This window comes from Acomys russatus, chromosome 6 (assembly GCF_903995435.1).
Source record: "Acomys russatus chromosome 6, mAcoRus1.1, whole genome shotgun sequence".
Lineage (NCBI taxonomy): Eukaryota > Metazoa > Chordata > Mammalia > Rodentia > Muridae > Acomys > Acomys russatus.
In genome coordinates this window covers 19,563,441-19,574,779 of record NC_067142.1, presented here as the reverse complement: position 1 = coordinate 19,574,779, position 11,339 = coordinate 19,563,441, and the positions used below count along the sequence as shown (strand labels likewise).

Genomic DNA, 11,339 nt, shown 5'->3' with positions numbered 1-11,339 from the left:
ATTTATTGGCAGGGCTTCTCTGTGTGGCCTTGGCTGTCCTGGAACCCACTTGGTAGACTAGGCTGGCCTTGAACTCAGATTCTGGAATGGTGGGATTAAAGGCATTAAACACTACTACTCAGCAAGACATTTTTATAAAGATGGTCTCTAGTGGGAACAAAGGTTAAGATCAAGAACTAACAAGAAGCCTGGCAGCAGAAAAGAGCATTGAGTCGCCCTCCTGACCCCACTAAAAAAAGAGGCAAGGACCTTTGAGATGGGTCAAAGGGTAAAGGAAAGGAATGTGCTGCCAATTTCTGGGACCCACACGGGACTACCAACTAACTCTCAAACCTTGTCCTCTGACTTACACACACACACACACACACACACACACACACACACACACACACACACACACACAGGAGCGTGCATGCTTTGGGTGTATACTAAATATACAAATGTAAAAAAAAAATACAAAAAAAGAGGCAAAGACAGAATGTGAGGGTCCTCCCAAACCCACTCTTACATGGTCACCGTAGGAATGTCCTATCACCAGCGAGTTTGTATCACCCAGAAAAAATTAGAGCATGCCCTCCTCAAGGCCACGGCAGAACAATACCAACTCTCATTCCTAAAACGATTGAACGACTTTGATTTTAAAAAGCAGCGTTCCTGGCACCCAGGAAGCATCTATCCTTTGTTTTATCCGTAAACTCCTTTTGCTTAGGCTTTGCTTTCGAGGGCCTATATTTAGGAAGAGAAACGATTGAAAACTGCACTTCAGAGCCTACCCCTTCTCTCAGCACTTAGTTGGGACAACCTGATGCCAGGAAGTCCAGTTTCCCCACTTCGCGCTGTGCCCCTCTTTTGTGTCCCCAGCGTCAGTCAGTAGGTACACACAGGGAGGAGGGGCAGGACTGACAGTCGAGGAACCAATCCCCGCCTCGCTACGGGGTGTGGGCACAGAGCCACGCCCACCCTCCCCGCCCGCTAAGTCCCGCCTCTCTCGCACCTGTGAGTGCCAGCGCTCCCAGGCTGGCGCTTGGAAGCCGGGTGGGAGGAGGGAAGGAGGCGGGGCAGGGGCGTGGCTTCGCCTCTCGCGAGACCGCCTCCTGTTGCTGAGGCCGCCGTTCCGGCACTCTGACTGGCCGGTGGCTGCGCAGCCGCCATGTTCGGTTGCTATGCTGCGGCCTAGGAGACGGGGTGTGCTTGAGAGAGGAGGAGGAGACGGAGGAGGCGGTGGAGGCGAGGGAGGAGGAGGAAGGAGAGGAGGAGGAGGAGAAGGAGGAGGAGGGTGACCGAGCTTCTCCTTTGCACTCTCACACGGGAGCCGCCTCCCTGGAGTCACCCGCCGCCTCACGCCGCGCGCGCTTTCCTGCTCCGCGGACGCGACATTGTTCTTAACGACCCCGGGGATCTGTCAGCAACTGGGAGCTCCGGGACTTGAAAGAGACTTGACTTCGGCCCGCGAGTCCGCGAGCTTTCGGGGGGCGGGGGGCGCCGCGGCACTTTTCGGGGCGCGTGTGAAGGGATTAGCTCATCTCTCCGCGAGGTGCGAGCGCGCGCCTCCCCGCGCACGCCGGCCCCGCCGCAGCCCCGCAGGATGACGGGGTGCTGGCGGCCCGCGGCCGTCGTGCGGCCGCTGTGGCGGCGGCTGTTCGCGGGGCGCTGAGGGGCGAGCACCCCGACGCGGAACCACGCGACGCCTCTTTTCCCCCCGGTTGCGCGCCCGGGGCCTCCTGGCTTTTTGGATTTGGATTTTGTTTTGTTTTTGGTTTTTTGTTTTTTGTTTTTTTTTTTAATTTTTCTTCAGCCGAGAGGACGCGGCTGTGATAACGAAGGTAAGAGAGGCGCTCGGGGAGGTTCTTCGCTTGGCCTTCGTGGGCCCCCTTTGCAGGTCGTGAGTGCGCACCTGAAGCTCGCGGGACCAGGTAGCCAGAGCTACGCGATCGACCCCCCCCCCCCCCCCCCCCCCTTTTTTAAAATTGGGTCCAGGTGCTCGGATCTACCCGAGGTCTATAGTTGAAATCTCTGCTAGGTTTGAGTGCAAGGGCTAAAGGATGGCATAGATGCGGAGATGGAATGTTCCAGTGCTCCTACACTCAAGGTAAGGCTGGAGACTCTTCAGTATTCCATTTGTTGGGGTTCTTCTGTTTTCTAATTGTTATTGTTATGCTAATTGACTCATATAAGCTCTCCCCCTTACCCCCCCCCCCCCAATGGTGTATGAGCACGCGCCTTTCCATTGAACTTGAGTCTCCTGGGACTCTGCCAGGATCCACATGTTTTTAGGAATCTGTAGTTGGGCCCAAAAAGTTGAGATGGAGAACAGATCTGAATCGTCACCACCTTCATCATGTTCAGATTCAAAGTGAGTCTGTAGTAAAGAACAGATCAGTGTTGGTGGCTTTTTTGTAAATATAAGTGCAGTGATCTGTGGTCTTCTGGCTTTAAATTGTCGTTTCTGTGGCAGTGTTTGTTTTATAGTTGCTTACAGGAAAAATGGAGCATATGATTGTTATTTATGAACAGGAACTGTTCTTACAAAACCTTGGTCACCTGAATTGCCTCAAGACGGTTTACTGAAAATCAGTCAATTCAGAGATTGAAGAGAAGCTAGAATTCTTTTAAAAAGGGGTTAGGGGAGTGGTAGTTTAATGCATTTGCTAGGGTGTCTTCAATAATGGAACAGTTTACAGCTTCACTGATAGTGTAGATGGCTGGTTCCCTGAAACTTAGGGTAGAGACGTTATGTCTGGCCTTGCATCACAGAGTGACATCAGTGTGTACAAGGTCTATGTGTAGGGTTTTTAAAACTCCTTGTTCCAGGAGGACTTTTTATATCTACTAGCTAGTTTTGGAATGTACAATTCAAGAAATAAATACTGAGTGTGTGACCAGATCTTGGGTCCAGATGAAATAACACAGTTTAATGGTCACATTTAAAACATGGCTGTGGAGGAAAAACAAACAGCTAATGTGTCTGACTTGTAAAAGACAGACTAGAAGACGACTGAAAGGGTAAAAATCACAGCCTTTTGAAAATCCTGGGCTTCGTGAACATTAGTGTGTCAGAGGGGAAAACATGTTTTCCAAAAGGGGAGGACATGACCTTAAACAATTACTCAGTGTTCCTAATAGACTATAGTTATATTATTTAAATCTCAAATTTGAGAATTTCAAGTTCAGTGTTCTTTTAAAGAAAAAATTTGGTTTGAAAGGAAAAGCTTATGAACTATATAGAACCATTTTATTCTCTCATAATATAAGATCAATTATCTCATGAATATAACCTTCCTGCCCCCCTTTTGGTCAGAATGCATTTTTGCTGCAATTATCACAAAAGCTTTTGTGTCTCTTCACTTTATTTTTTTCTCCTAACCCCTCACCCCCTATCCCCACCCCCCCAGGTAGGGTCTCTCTGTGTTAGCCTTGGCTGTTCTGGACTCATTTTGTAGACCAGGCTGGCCTCGAACTCTGAGCTATCCACCTGCCTCTGCCTCCCAAGGGCTGGGATTAAAGGCGTGGGCCACTATGCCTGGCTCTCTTCATATTTTTTATGGCATTCTTTGTTCATATTTTTTATTGACCCATGTGTATGGATGGCCCAATATTATTGTGATCCTGTCTAGTTTATAAGATCAACATAGTTGTGTGTGTGTGTGTGTACATGACAGTATTTTTAAATTTATTTAATCTGCTTTGTGTACATGACAATATTTTATCATTTATTTAATCTGCTTTAAACATTTGCTATAAAGATTTTTTTAAACACTAGGAAGTGTCATTATTTTATAGTTTTTTTTAATATTGAGCTAGTTAAAGTTTTTTGAGGTAGAAAATCAGAGTCTTCAAAAGTAATAACAGATGGGTATGTGACTTTCTTATCTCCCGGTTCTTAGCTTCTAGGTGGTGGTAAATTGTATCCTCTTGTTCCCTCCTCCCCCACCATGCCCTAATTGAGTATCTTTAAAATGTCCCTAGTAACATTGTTGCTTTAAATTTATGACACTAATTTCTAATTTAGGCTAGGCATAACACCAGCATCTATTGAACACATTTGCTAAAAATACTTTCTGGGTCGGATGTACTTAGAGTACAGCCTCAGGAAAATTCACTGTGACCAGTGTGGATATGATTTTTTTTAAAAAAGAGCTTTAATAAACTTATATAATCCTACAAGTTAGATTTTATCAGCTTAGGTATAGATGCCACCTTTTTGAATGTATAAAATGAGACAGCAATAAATTTTTGTGTGATAGCAATAGAAACATTTTTAGCTTTTAGGAAAATGTATGTGAACTCTATTGATTAAGTACTGTGGTTTGTATACTTGAAATGTTTAATTTTATTTGTTGCACATAGAGTTGTAAAATGTCATATAGTGTATATTATTATTCATTTAGTATTTATAGTTTTTTCTTAACTTTAAAGAGGAGATCTGTAGCTACTCTTTAAATCAACTTTAAGGAACAAAATACTAATTAGGTAATTTAAAAGAGACACTTATTAAGAGTGTACGTTTTCCTCTGAGAGTTACACATTGTTTAAAAGGCAAGAAATCTTTAAAAACATGTAGCAGTTTTATTTGGTAGATGCTTAAGAGCAAATAGTTTAAAGGTCTGTTTGAGTTCTTCATATTAGGAGTGCAAAGTTGGTGAATTTGTTAGGAATGCAAGACTATGTGACTTAATGCAGCTAAATATAAATTGCTACTCATAAATGAAATTTACTTATTGAATGAAATACATGGATTACAAACTGAGCTGAGTTTTGTTATTTTTCTGGATTATTGCATGTTACAGAGTTTTTAAATGATACAGTTCATAGGTGTCAAATTTACTGGCTCAGTAGAAGCTTTAAAAGCTTGATTTAGCTTCTGGAAGTTGGCTTTTTGTTTTTTTTTTTTTTTGCGGGGAGAGGCCAGTTAAAGTACTGTAGAGAAGCATATTGTTATATCTTCATGTAATGTTCAATCTGTACAGATAGTAAGAATGAAATAATGAAGAAGTAGTATGGGATATTCCTTACTGGCACAAAAGAACAGTTGTCTAGAAACTGTACAATTTATTTTATATTCTTTGAATGAGAACTCAGTATAGCTGTATAAAATACAAGACACTCACTGTGTTCATCTTCTATTTCATTATTCCCAAATAGAAACATTGGAAGAGGGGTATGAGTATTTGAAGAAAGTCTTCTAACAGGATGTTCTGTAGAGCAATAAAAAGAAAAGTGCACGCCTGTAATCCCAGCACTCAGGGAGGCAGAGGCAGGTAGATCTGTGTGAGTTCGAGGCCAGCCTGGTCTACAAAGTGAGTGTAGGACAGCAAGGATATGCAGAGAAACCCTGTTTTGAAAGACCAAACAAACAAAAGTTTTTATTATTTATTTAAGACTTGTTTGGTTGTTGTCATTTTTGAGACAGGGTTTCTCTGTGTAGCCTTGACTGTACTGGACTTGCTTTGTAGACCAGGCTGCCCTCGAACTCACAGTGATCCACCTGCCTCTGCCTCCTTTGAGTGTTGGGATTATAGGCTACCACGCCCAGTTATGTTAGTATTTATTATCTGTTAAGTTCCAGGCAGTGTACATATAAAAGAAGTTATTTCACTTAATCATCAAGTATACTTTTTGAGGTGTGTGTTTATTAATCCACCCTTATGTCAATCTTGTGTCATCTGTTTCTGTCCCAGTGAAATTCCAACCATAGTTTGACTCTAAATCTTATTCTTTAAAGCAGTGCAGTCCAATTAAATTTTCTGTAGTGATGAAAATACTTTGCCAGATTTTTTGAACTATAATTAGCAAATATGATGGAAGTTTTTTTTCCTTACCCTGTTAGATATGGTAGTCATTAAGCATGTGTAGGACATGGAGTACCTGAAGTATGCCTGGTCTATGTGAGAAACTGAGTTTGAAGTTGCATTTAGTTTTAATCATTTTAAATTTCTAGCCAAATGTGGTTGCTGGTTATACAGTTTTGAATAGCACAGCTTTTAGATCTTGCTTCCTTGAAAATCTAGTATTCAGTCTTCCACAGGTTTATGCAATTTACTTAATTCTTGAACTTCAGTTTAACCTGTTGAAAAAAAAAATGAAGAGATTACCACTGGAATAAATGTTTCCAAGGTCCCATCTTGCTTTATAGTTCTGTAATTAATTAGAATGCACAGTGGCATTTAATATTCACAAGCATTATTTTTGAAGGTGTTCTCCCTCCCCATTGTGATCACTCACATAAAGAATTTATTTTTGAGAAGAATATAAAGTGCACACAGAGGATAAAGGGTTATTTCCCACAAATACTCCCCTATATAGTTGTTTGGTGACAGCATTGTGTGATCCAAAGAATTACTTTTATCCTTTTATCTGCTCCAATACAGGGCCAAGGTGATACTAGATAACTGCTCTGCCACCCAACTATATGTTGGGGTAAAAGCTGAATCTTTAAAGATCCTGTTGTTATTATTATTATTATTATTAATTTATTAACATGAACAACTTTACAAAATAGAATTGCTGAATTTGTTACTGGACTCAAGAAACAATAGAAAAGAAACCTTCCCATGTAATATACAAAGCAGTTCCTAGTACTTATCAAATTAACCTGTTTGCTGGGCCTTGAAGACTTTTCTCCTAGTTTGGTCTTATGGACCCTGCTGCTTAAAACAACGTTGTTTTCCCCTTCAACTTTGTCTCCTCAGTTTATACATTCTTGGTTCTTCAGTCCATATACCTGTTAAGTCCTTCCTCAGGACTGACCTTTTTGTTAGACTACTGATTAGTCCGTTCGTGAGGATCTGGCTTTCAGGCCTGGCAGTAAGTACCTTGGGGTTAATGTATGCTTCTTAAGTTTTGCATATTCTTAATTTAAAAGAAAAGGTTTCATGTGTGTGGTGTGTGTGTGTGCGCGCGCAGAGGCACGATAATCCATAATAGTCCATGCAGGTTCATGTAGAGCCCAGAAGTCAATTTTAGGATGTCTTCTTCAGTACTTTTTCCACTTTATTTTATTTTTATTCTTTTGTTTGTTTGATTGTTTTGTTTTTGTTTTTCATGACAGGGTTTCTCTGCATATCCTTGGCTGTCCTAGACTCACTTTGTAGACCAGGCTGGCCTCGAACTCACAGCGATCCACCTGCCTCTGCTGGGATTAAAGGTGTGCACCACCACACCCGCTCTTATTTTCATTCTTTAAAATTATTTTTATTTTATGTACATTGGTGTTTTGCCTGCATGTATGTCTGTGTGAGGGCATTGGATCCTGAGTTACAGACAGTTGTGAGCTGCCATGTGGGTGCTGGGAAGTGAACCAGGGTCCTCTGGAAGAACAGTCAGTGCTTTTAACAGCTGAGCCACCTCTCTAGCCTCCTAATTTTTTTTTTTTTTTTTTTTTGTTTTTCGAGACAGTGTTTCTCTGTGTAGCCTTGGCCATCCTGGACTCACTTTGTAGACCAGGCTGGCCTCGAACTCACAGCGATCCGCCTGCCTCTGCCTCCCGAGTGCTGGGATTAAAGGCATGCGCCACCACGCCCGGCCAGCCTCCTTATTTTTTTTAGACTGAGTTTTTCATTGAACTTGGACTGGAGTTTAGCAGTTTCGGCTAAACTGGCTAGCCAGTGAGCTTTTTTCCCTTGCCTAGTGCTTGGGTTACTGGTGCATATCACTATTTTCAGCTTTTGATAGGAATTCAAGTTCAGCACCTTAGCCACTGAGCCATCTCCCTGGACCCACTTCCTTCATTCTTTTTTCTTGGTAAGTTTTTATCTAATAAGTATAAGAACATTTAAAACAAAGGTTGTTTCTTTTGTATTGTTTCATTAGTTCAGTCTCTGTTTAGCAATTTGTTTTTTAAGAAAGTTGTAATTAGCTGGGCATGGTGGTGCATGCCTTTAATCCCAGCCTCTGGGAGGCAGAGACAGAAGAAGGAGGACCTCTGAGAGTTTGAGGCTAGCCTGGTCTACAAATCGAGTCCAGGATAGTCAAGACTACAAGAAAAAAACTGTCTCAACAAAACAAAACAAAACAACAACAACAACAAAACGCTGGAGAGATGGCTCACTGGCTGTTCCTCCAAAGGTGATGAGTTCAATTCCCAGCAACCACATGGTGGTTCACAATCATCTAAAATGAAATCTGGTGGTGTGCAGGCGTATATGCAAGCAGAAAGAACACTGTATGCACAATAAATAAATAAATGTTAAAAAAAAAACACTCGGGAGGCAGAGGCAGGTGGATCTCTATGAGTTCGGGGTTAGCCTGATCTACAAAGAGAGTCCAGGACAGCAATGGCTATTACACAGAGAAACCCTGTAAAAACAAACAAACAAAAAGAAAGTTGTAATTTAAAAAATATTATCATTTACCACAATCACCATCTGAATTGATATTTTTGTTTCCCCCTTCCATTTGTATATGTTTGATAAGAGTTTTGTGACCAATATACAATTTTGAATACAATATATTGGAAACATTACATGTTGAAGGCCTTTCAATATAGGGAAAAGATCACAGACTTTGGAGCCAGATAAATGAGTTTAAAGTCTGTTCTTATAAACTTTGGCAAATTCTATAACCTTTAAGCCAGTTGACATTTTTTGTCTTGTTTTTGAAACAAGACCCTTGTTCTAGTTCATTGTTTTTTTTATGAAAAAAAAATATATATATTTTCATTTTCCTACCTTGTAAATTGACATTAGCAGTAGGTAGTGGTTACAGATATTGGACAAGCAAATAAAATTATTTACAGATTTTAGAAGTCAGAGTTCCTGATTTTAGAGTTAATGGTGCAAAGCTGTGTAAGGATATCAGGGAGACAGGAATGCTGTTCTTATGGGGCAGGTGAGGTGTGAAGAGTTAGAGGTGGGGAAATACAGAATGAGAGTATACTTAGACATGGGGGAGGAAGGAAAAAGATTTGTCCTTTGGCAACTCTCCTTTGGGAAGGAAGGACCCAATACTTCTGAGTATATTTAGGGAGCCAGCGGTTTTGCTGGCACCATGGTTGTCATGAGTTTACACTGAACTTTTGAAAATTAACACTTGAAGAAATTTCACACCTAATGAAAATTCTCAGGGTACATATAAAGAACTTCTGGAACCCTCTTAACCACATTTTAACAGTGAACTAGCTATATATTATGACTACAGAAGGACATCTTGTTGTACTTGGCTTCATAAAGTAGACATGGTGGTGTCCTTTCAGTTGTCGAGAGGTCCCTTCTGGCTTGTTCCTTTTTCTCTTCTGCGTGTATCTGTTTTCTTTCTTTTTTCTTTTTTCGAGACAGGGTTTCTCTGTGTAGCCTTGGACTCACTTTGTAGACCAGGCTGGCCTCGAACTCACAGCGATCCACCTGCCTCTGCCTTCTGAGTGCTGGGATTAAAGGTGTGAGCCACCATACACGGCTTGTATCTGTTTTCTTGTTGTTTTGGGGGACTGGGTTTCATGTAGTTCAAGCTGATCTTGAGCTCCCTGGACAGCCAAGGACAGTCTTGAACTTCCAATCTTTATGTCTGTATCAAGTTTTGGTGAAACTACCTAATCTCTTTGCTGGTCCATTCTCATCCTTAGTTCCATATTTCTGTTGTTGTTTTGGTTTTTATTTGATTTTTGAGACAGGATTTCTCTGTGTATCCTCTTCTAGCATTTTCTTAAAAAAAAAAAAGTATTCATTTATTCACTTTTTCCCAATCACAGCCCCCTCCCTCACCCTTCAGAAAAGGGAGCACCCCTCCCCCACCTGCCCATCCCAACATATCAAGTCACATTAGGACTGAGTGCATCTTTTACTAGGGTGGCCTGGCAAGGCAGCCCCATCAGGGTAAAGTGATTGAAAAGCATGCAAGAAAGCCCTTGTCAGAGACAGCCCCAGCTCTCCTAACTAGGGGATCCACATGGAGACTAAGCTGTGTGGGGGGCTTAGGTCCAGTCCATACATGGTCCTTGGTTGGGATTTCAGTCTCTGCAAGTCTCCCAGGCTCAGGCTCTATTGGTCTTCTTGTGGAGCTCCTGTTCCCTTCAGGACCTTTTATCCTTCCTTCTACTCTTCACAAAGCTCTCTGTGCTCCACCCAATGTTTGCCTGTGAATCTTAGCATCTGTTTTCATTTGCTGTTGGCTAGAGCTTCTCAGAGGACAGTTATTGCTGGGCTCCTGTCTGCAAGCATAGCAGAGGGTCATTAATAGTGTCAGGGGTTGGCTGTCTTGCATGGTGTGGCTAGGCATTAATTGGACATTTCCTCAATCTCTGTGTGTTCTTCTTTATTATTGTTGTTGTTATTATTAAAAGATTTATTTATTTATTTATTTATTTATTACATATGCACACCAGAAGAGGGCACCAGATCTCGTTATAGATGGTTATGAGCCACCATGTGGTTGCTGGGAATTGGATTCAGGACCTCTGGAAGAAGAAACAGTGCTCTTAACCGCTGAGCCATCTCTCCAGCCCCCTCTGCTCTTTCTTTATCCCTGCACATCTTGTAGACAGGGTAAATTTTGGGTCAAAGTTTTTTGGAGGGGGTGTTGGTGTTCCTCTCCTTCTGCTAGGAGTCCTGTCTGGTTAGAGGGTGGCCTCTTCAGTCTCCATGTCTGCTGCTAGTAGGGGTCTCAGCTAGAGTCACCCTGTATCCTCCCAGGAGCCTACCCTGTTGTAGTCTCTAGCCTGTCTTAGAGATATTCCAGGCTACCATTTCTCTTCTTTCTACAAGCCCTCTGTCCTCCTGCCACCATCCCCCCAGCTCCCCACATCAGATCTCCACCCTCATTTCTCTCTTCATTCCCTCTCCTATCCTGTTCCTTCTCTTTAAGTACTTCCTCTGTTTCTTCTATTTTCCCTTCTCAGTGAGATTCATGCATCTTCCCTTGGTCCCTCCTTGTTACTTAACTTCTTTGGGTAGTTATCCTGTACCATATGGCTAATATCCAGTTATAAGTGAGTACATACCATATGTGTCTTTCTGGGTCTGGGTTACCTCACTCAGGATGATCTTTCTAGTTCCATCCATTTGTCTGAGTTTCATGATTCCTTTGTTTTTAATAGCTGAGTAGTATTCTACTGTGTAAATGTACCACAGTTTCTTTATCCATTCTTTGGTTGAGGGACATCTAGGTTGTTTCCAGATTCTGGCTATTACAAGTAAAGCTGCTATGAACATAGTTGAACAAATGTCCTTGTTGTATGGTGGAGCATCTTTTGGACATATGCCCAGGAGTGGTATAGCTGGGTCTTGAAGTAGCACTATAACCAATTTTCTGAGAAAGCACCAGATTGATTTCCAAAGTGGTTTTCCCACCAGCAATGGAGGAGTGTTCCCCTTTCTCCGCATCCTAGCCAGCACAGACTGGCTCTTGGG

General features: G+C 42.1%; 1 protein-coding gene across 2 annotated transcripts in view; it reads left to right on the top strand.

The window, feature by feature from the left end:
- Positions 1 to 1,777: 1,777 nt before the first annotated feature.
- The window catches only part of Ptpn4 (protein tyrosine phosphatase non-receptor type 4), a 149,824-nt gene continuing 140,262 nt past the window's right edge, over positions 1,778 to 11,339 (top strand). For both annotated transcript variants that reach the window (XM_051147265.1, XM_051147264.1), the window contains exon 1: positions 1,778 to 1,823. The gene's annotated coding sequence lies outside the window, so the exon portion shown is untranslated. The remainder of the gene's footprint in view (positions 1,824 to 11,339) is intronic.